The following is an 8,736-nucleotide window of genomic DNA, read 5'->3' on the forward strand; positions in this document are numbered from 1 at the left end:
GTGGAAAATTAGAGACTAACGAGTTCAGTCTCTCATTTTTTTTTTTCAGAGAAGGAAACTGAAGCCCAGAGGACAAGTGATTTATCCAAAATCACTCAGCTACCAAACAGCAAAGTCAGAATTTGAATTCAGGGCTTCTGACTCCAATTCCACAATATACTACGGCAAATCTGGGGAGCAGGAACCAATTGAAACCATTATGAGGAGTTAGTTTCTGGCCATTTCTTGGGCTCTAGTATTTGGCAGCATCTGAAGGCTTTACAACTTGGGTACCTGGAGCTCTTCCCTCAGGGACTCTCAGGTCAACTCTTCATGCCCCTGATTGAAAAGCTGGCAGGCATCTGAATGGGCACCTAACTAGAACCTTATTTTTTCCTGATGGGTCAATTTCCAGAAAGATAAATGGAACATGGGAAAAAACTTTCCTCTTACTTTGTGAGATACTCCCCAAAGTCATATATAATGATAGTTTTTACCAATCATTTTTTTGCAAGTTTTTTGAGTTTTACAATTTTTTCTCCTTCCCTCCCCCCAACAGAAGGCAATCTGATATAGTCTTTACATTTGCATCTATGATATGTATAGATCAAAATTGCATGTGTTGTGAGAGAAGAAACAGATCCAAAAGGAAGAAAGAAAACATTACAGATAGCAAAATTACATAATACATAAGACAACTTTTAAAAATTGAAAATAATATGCTTTGGTCTTCATTTAAATTCCTCAGCTCCTTCTCTGGATACAGATGGTATTCTCTATCACAGATCCCCTAAAATTGTCCCTAATTATTGCACAGATGGGGTGAGCAAGTCCATCAAGGTTGATCATTACCCCATGTTGTGGTTGGTGATATGATGATGTTCTTCTGCTTCTGCTCACCTCACTCAGCTCATGCAAGTCTTTCCAAACTTTCCTGAAATTTAGGCAATGCTTCTTCTTCCTCACAGTGGTAGGTGTAGTCAGCATTTAATGACAGGTTGGGGAGGTAAATAGATGACTTCTGGCTAATTGTCTTAATAAAAAAAGATGAGAATGTGATGAGTAGTAACAATAACCATCAACAATTATTTATTAGGAGCCTACACCAGGTATTATAATAACAATTAAGACAAAAATGAAGCTTTTATCAAGGGAAATCACATTTCGTAAATAAGTGTTGTGAAAGACTTCAAAGAGTGAGATAGGAGATGTTCTTTGAATCTAGAAGTAGTAGGGAGCCACTGGAGTTTACTGAGCAGGGGAGTAACATGGACAGATCTGTACATTGGAAAAATTACCTTTGACAACTCTGCAAAGAATGCATTGGAAGGAGGAGAGACTTGATTGAGGTAGGGAGACTAATGAGGAAGTTATTTCAATAGTCTAGGGAATGGTGACCATGTAGACGAAAAGAAAAGGATAGATGTGAGATATTGTAGAAATAGAGAGAGGTTCTTCTTGCCCATTAATTAGATATGTAGGGTAAGAAAGGGTGAGGAACAGAGAATGATAATGAGATTTCAAATCTAGGTAATTGACTGGTGGTGACGTAATGGAAATAGAGAAGTTCAAAAGAGGGAAAGTTTGCAGTTGTGTGAGAAGATAATGAGTCCTTTTGGGTATGTTGAGCTTTGGCTGCTTATCAGAAATTCAGTTTCAAATAGAGTTCAGGAGGAATATTGGGGCTGGTTATATAGAATTGGGAATCATCTCTTAGATATGATTGTTGAATACAGGAGGACTAATGAAGTTGCTAAGTGAAAGAGTATACAGAGAAAATAGAAAATGCCCTAGGAAAGAGTATTGGGGTGGGCCATGATGTTCATGATGAACTGGTAAAGGGCGCTGAGAAGAAGTTGTCAGACTGGTAAGATCCATGAAAGTAATATAGCAAAAACCTAAAGAGTAATGAGTGTCCAGGAGTAGTATGTGGACAACTTTGCGCTAAGTGTTGCAAAGATTGGGAAGGATGAAAACTGAGAAAAATTTGGCTCATTGGTAGCTTTGAGCAATTGTAGCTGCTTGCAAAGGGGTAATGTTTGTCTTGAAAGAAGACCATGACATCAGGGAGGTGATGCCATCACAAGCATATGAATTGAATTTGAGTGAGGAGAGGCTGGCCTAAGACCCTGGCCTCACTTCCTCCTCGGGAGCCACTTGGGTCCAGTGACCAGATATGAATCAGGGAGACTGGAGATGGCCCTGAATTCCTGGCAATAAGGTTTAAATGACTTGTCCATTGTCACACACACACACACACACACAGCAAATGAGCCTTGATTCGAACTCCCATCCTCCTGACTCCAAGACCAGTGCTCTATCCACTGTGTCAGCTACTGTTCTTGGAAAAGGGTGAGAAGTGAATGAAAGGAGATTCAGATCAGGATATATTGATTAAGTCTTTATTATGGTCCCCCTCTTTTTTATGGTTTTTGCAAGGTAATGGGGTAAAGTGACTTGCCCAAGATCACACACCTAGGTAAATATAAAGTATCTGAGGTCAGGTTTGAACTCAGGTCTTCCTGACTGCAGGATGATGCTCTATCCATTCAAATCTTTATTAAGGATCAGGAACTCTATATATGGCTTTCTCAGGGATTTTAACTGTGAAATAAATGAAAGAGGAACATAGAATGATAGGTTGGGGAAATGGTAAAATCTAGGAAGCATAGGGGACATTTAGAGGTGTTGGTAGGCATCAACGGGAAGCCAATAGATAGAGAGGATCTGTGTGTGTGTGTGTGTGTGTGTGTGTGTGTGTGTGTGTGTGTGTGTGTGTGTGTTGCCGGCTGCCTAATTTTAAGGCCAGCCCCAGAACTGGATTACCTCTTTGAAAAGGGGAAGCTCTTCCGTCCTTGGAGGTTGACTGCTTTGATTTTTCTTGTCATTCTTTTGCTTTCCATTTTTTGACCTGATTACTCATCCTACAATTTAGATATTTTTGGAGATTGTGTGGTCATATTTGTTCAGGGGGAGCAGGGGCAACTCCAAGTCAAGCAGCAAGGGGCAGGGAATCAAGCAGCAGTGAAGCAACCACCTTGCTCAGCTGTAAGAGTTGCTGTCTGTGTCTTCATTCTGTGCGAGTTCATAATTTTGTTGTTACTTGTTGCTTGGGGAATTCAAGGACTCCATCCATAGGCAGAAAAGACGAGGGGCAGGACTGAATGTACTGGTGCTAAGAGGCGACTGTGGCCAATGTTACGCAATGTTACACAACATTCTAAGAGAAAGGCCAATGACTTCTCTTAAAGGGCCATGCTAATGTCTATTGATTTGTGAATTGGGTGAAACTTATTCAGAAAGGCTGAAAAACTATTTGAATTAGTTCTTCTACTTCCTCTTTTGTTTCCTTATTGTCACAAGGCTATGACTAAGGCTGTGGTTAAAAAGCCTTCTCACAAAGGCTGTCAGGTGGATGACTTGGGGTTGTTTAAGAGCAGTGGGATCCTTCTGTTTCCTGGTCTTCGGAATTCACTGTGAAAATGTGGACTTTTGGTGTATTTGAATATTGGAAAAGAGGTTCCACTTCTCTTGTGTGTTGTTGAAAGGACCTGGAGGGGAAAAAACCAAACAAAGCCCAGCAGAATGAAAAATTGTATTATTTACTCTCCCCCATCTCCCCCACCTCCACCCCTGCTCTCTACAGCAAGTTGGCAGAGTTGGACCAAAAGGAAACTTGAATGCACAGAATCGACACTGAAGATTGTGATGTTGGAGAAGACTTTGGAAAGTCCGTTGGACAGCCAGGATACTTAAAAGAAGTTAATTCGTGTTGTTCCCTGGAAGGACAAATACTGAAGGTCAAATACTTAAATATTTAGGCCACACAAATGAGAAGCAATCTCTGAGGTTGGGAAAGGTTGAAGGCAAAGGGAAAAGGGGATGGTAGAGAATGAGATGACTAGATAGTGTCATGGAAACAATGCGAGGGTGAAGGTTGGAAGAACCTGGTGATTTATATATGGTCCATGGGGTCTCAAAGAATAGGCCTTAACTGAACAACTCAACAACTGATTCTCTATCAGACTCCCCACAAACACTGTTCCAAATCTCTGTTTTCTACAAACCTCTCATTCCATTTCCTACCCCTTCTCTCTAAGCTAAGGACCTTATCTCAAAGATTACAGAGTTCAAGTCATGTGCAAGTTGGGAATTGGTTAAGGCTGATTATCTCTTCTCCCCTTTTCTACATCTCAAAAAGTCTTTGCCAGACTGACACCTCAGCACATCCATTTTATCTCATCAAGCTTTCTCAGCAGAAGAGAATTTACCACCCTCCATAATCTCTCCATCTGTTTCTCTGTATGTGTGTCTGTCTGATTGACTTCTCTGCCCCTTGTCTTTTCTGCTTCTGGCTGCAGCCATGCCAAGCATCAACAACAACAAAATTAGTAACTTGCAAAGAACTGAAGACATGGACAGAAACTTAAGTTTCCAAGCAATGTGTTTGCTTGATTGTTAGATTTACAGATTCCTGTCCCTTCTTGCTGGTTCCCATTATCCAAGGGAGAAGGACCAGCCTCCAAGGAAGGAACAGCTTCACCTTTTAAAAGAGGTAATCCTACAATATGTGCCAAGGTCTAAAATTTTTTAAAAAGTATATTTAAAACTTAGCATTGGAGTATTAATCTGATTTTTCTGGTCATTCTTTTGTCTTCCTTTTTTTTTTAAGGTTTTTGCAAGGCAATGGGGTGAAGTGACTTGTCCGAGGTCACGCAGCTAGACAATTATTATAAGTGTCTGAGGTCAGATTTGAACTCAGGTACTCCTGACTCTAAGGCCAGTGCTTTATCCACTGCACCACCTAACTGCCCCTATAGTAATGTTTAAAAAGAAATTCACATATGACATCTCACAGACCTTGCCTTGAAATTACCCCTGCTCTCCCTGAGCAAATATGACCATCCAGTCTCCTAAAATGTATGTTGAATGATCAGGTCAAAAAATTGAAGATAAAGCTAGGTGGCATAGTGGATAGAGCACTGGCCCTGGAGTCAGGAGTACCTGAGTTCAAATCTGGTCTCAGACACTTAACAATTACCCAGCTGTGTGACCTCGGGCAAGCCACTTCACCCCATTGCCTAGCAAAAACCTAAAAAAACCAAAACAAAAAAACCTATTGCTATATACAAATGGAAATCCCATTTTATGGGAGATCCACCAGTCCAATGACCAACTTTTGCCTGACTTCTCTTGAATTGACAAGAAAAAAATAGTGGAGAATGGAGCAGGTTCTGAAGGTCTTTTGAAAAGGGGCTTTTGTATTTAGTCCAGGAAGTAATAGGGAGCCATGCTTTTGCGTAGTCAAAGGGGAAGGTGGGGAGGGCAGAGGAGAAAAGGTGTGTTCAAGAGCTGTTATGAAAATAGAATTGTCAGGGCTTGGTAACATTGAATAGGACAGGTAAGAGACTGTGAAGAGTCTAGAATGACACCTAGATGGGGAGCCTGACTCAAGGATGGTGATACTTTGACAGTTAAAGGGAAGTTCTGGAGAAAGGAAAGTTTGGGGACTAAATATAATGAGTTCCATTTTGAACTTGTTGAGTTTAAGATGTCTATAGGAAATCCAGTTTCAGATTTCCAATAGGTAAATGGAGATAGGTATGATCCTCAATGTGCAGATGAAGAAAGGCAGCTTACAGAGATTAAGATAATTCCCTAAGGTCATATAACTAGTAATATTTTTTTTTTTTAGGTTTTTGCAAGGCAGTGGGGTGAAGTGGCACCCAAGGCCACACAGCTAGGTCATTATTAAGTGTCTGAGGCTGACTTGAACTCAGGTCCTGCTGACTCCAGGGCCGGTGCTCTATCCACTGAGCTAGGTGGCCACCCCCATAACTAGTAATATTCAAATCCAGGTCTCACCTTAAGAGCTACACAAGGGAACCCACTTTTAATGGAGAATGCTCAAAGTCATAAATAAGTTTAACTATCAGTAGAGCAAAACAATACTATTCATCATTTATGTAGTGCTTTAAATGCATTATTTTATTTGCTCCTTAAAATTGCCCTGTAAATAATTATAGAAAGTTATAAGGGATAAAATAAACAATTTTAAGTAAAGTGAAATATTTGGCCCTGTTCTGCTTTGGAGTTCAATGATTTCATCTTAGTTTCCGATCGACAGTTATATTAGGATCATGTTCTCGACTGATAGGGACATGAGAAGTGAAGGAGATAAGAAGCTTGATTAGATGGATAGATAAATTAGTTGGGGTAGATGAATTGATACATGGATGGATGGAAAAAGCATTGTTCTACTTAGAAGCAGTGAATAAAGCACTGGACTTGGAGTCAGAGAGGTCTCAGTTCAGAAGCAGCCTCCAACACTAGCTGTGTAGTCTTGGACAAGTCACTCTACCTCTCTCTTCCTCAATTTGTTCAATTGTAAAATGGAGAGAAGGATAGCATTTATCTCCCAGGATTCATTAACTTGAGGATAAAATAACATATTTGTAAAGTCTTAGCACAGTTCCTTAGTAAATGCTCATTTCCTTCCTTAAGTGATAGCTATGTGGCCAACTAAGAGCTGGAGACACAAATATAATTTAGAAATATAGTGCCCCCCTTTAATGAATTTACATTTTGATGAGTGCTGGAAGGGTTTGGCAAGATGCAGAAAGATGCTCTGGAGACTGAAGTGTGGTGGCCTGGGATGGGAGCAAGATGAGTCCAAGGTCACCTATTAGAACCAGGCATCCCAGGGGGCAGAGTTCAGGATTCAGATGGGAGGGAGAGGAGGAAGAGGATGTCTAGAGTGCAGAAAGTTTGAATTTGGAGATCACTGGGAAGTGGTATGAAGACCTGGTGTTGTGCAAGATGAGGAGAAACTCACTTATCAGAGGCCAGTTTGCTAAGTGAGGAGAAGGCTCTGAATAATAAGTGAAAACAAATGAAAGAAATATGTAGGAAAGCAATTATTATGCACCAGGCCAAGTATTGTACTAATTGTTGAACCAAAGCCAGTTTTTGTTCTCAAGGAGTCTACAGATTAATGGAGATTTACTAATATGACTTTGGAGGGGCACTCCAAGTGAGGCCACAGAAGAGCAGATTGGCACATGCTGTCCAAGAACCTTTCTTAAAATTTAATTTTTTCATTTATTAATTTTTTTTGCAAGGCAATGGGGTTAAGTGGCTTGCCCAAGGCCACACAGCTAGGTAATTATTAAGTGTCTGAGGCTGGATTTGAGGTCAGATCCTCCTGACTCCAGGGTTGGTGCTCTATCCACTGCACCACCTAGCTGCCCCCCAAGAACTTTTCTCAATTATTTCAATCATCTTCAATTCGTCATGTCCCCATTTGGGGTTTCCTTGACAGAGTTGCTGGTGTGGTGACTTGCTATTTTCTTCTGCAGCTCATTTTTCAGATGTGACAACTGAGACAAACAGGGTTAAGTGACTTACCCAAGGTCACACAGTTAGTAAGTGTCTGAGGCTGGATTTGAACTCAGGAAGATGAGTCTTCATGACTCCCCAGACCAGACTTCTACCCAGGACCAGGCTGCCTATAGTCTAAGAACTATAGCAGAGTGAATTAAGATTGTAATTCATCGTTTCAGAAATGGAGATGGAGGGGAAAAGCTCAAAATGTGGAAAGCGTTTGAATGGTCAGGGAGCTGGAAGTGTAGTAAGCTGGGGCTTTCCTGAAAATAACAGTTGTCAATTAGGAAATAGAGGCCCTGGGGAGCAGACTCCAGGGCAGAAGCTCCTCTAGGCAAAGGTGTTGGCAACAAAGTGATCCTTGATGGTGAAGCTGTGAAGGAGGGGTGGGCAGAGGAGGGAATGAAGATAAAGTCCTGGGCTGAGGATCTGGGCTTACAAAATTGAAAGGTCTAAAAGGTAAACCTAGAAGAAGACCAGTGCTCCAATGCAAGTGAATACAAAGCTGTTGATTGAGGGAAACTACAGTGGGTTGGGTCCGGCAGACTCCAACAGTGTGTAGTGGGGAGAGCAAGTCTTTTTATAGAGTATTGGATATAGGAGGCAGGGTGGTATGATTTCTATAGGGACTGAGAGTTGTTTGGAGCTCCATGGAGGATGTGCTTTGTTTGGGGTGACTATATTTCTCCTGCTTCATATTCCCCTCTTATACAGATTTTTGCTTTGTTTTGTTTTAGTTTTTGCAAGGCCACCTAGCCACCCGGACTCTAAGCCTGTTAAAGAATGCTGGTAGAGTTTCCATTGGAGCCCTGGGAAATCTCCTTTGCTTTATCAAAGTTGACACCTATCTGAGATGAGCTCTAAACAAGCAGTCCATCCCTTGCTTGATAAGTCTTGGGAATGTTGGACTTTCCCTTTAGAGGCTTCCCAAGGGATGGCAGTTATCCCTACGGGACCCTAGTCTGCAGGATTGTCCATTGAACATATCTGCATGATCCTGTGCTTCTCTCCGAACCTTTTCTTTCTCACCAATATCAAACAGATGAAAAACTAATATAAAGATTTCTCCAGATCAGATCATAGGTTCAGGAAAATCATGAAATTCCTTAGCAAATTGTGAGGGTTGAATAGAATTGATACAGGTATGGGTTTCACTCTTGCCCAGGTGAGTCTGCTTGGGCATAGCGAACTTTGTAATTGAAAACAAATTTTCTAATCTTTTACACTGTTAAAATCTGTATAAGAAGGGCAGGCTGGAGTCAGGAGTACCTGAGTTCAAATCCAGCCTCAGAAACTTCATAATGACCTAGCTGGGTGGCCTTGGGCAAGCCACTTAACCCCATTGCCTTGCAAAAATCCTAAAAAGAAAACAAA

This window comes from Macrotis lagotis, chromosome 3 (genome assembly GCF_037893015.1).
Source record: "Macrotis lagotis isolate mMagLag1 chromosome 3, bilby.v1.9.chrom.fasta, whole genome shotgun sequence".
Lineage (NCBI taxonomy): Eukaryota > Metazoa > Chordata > Mammalia > Peramelemorphia > Peramelidae > Macrotis > Macrotis lagotis.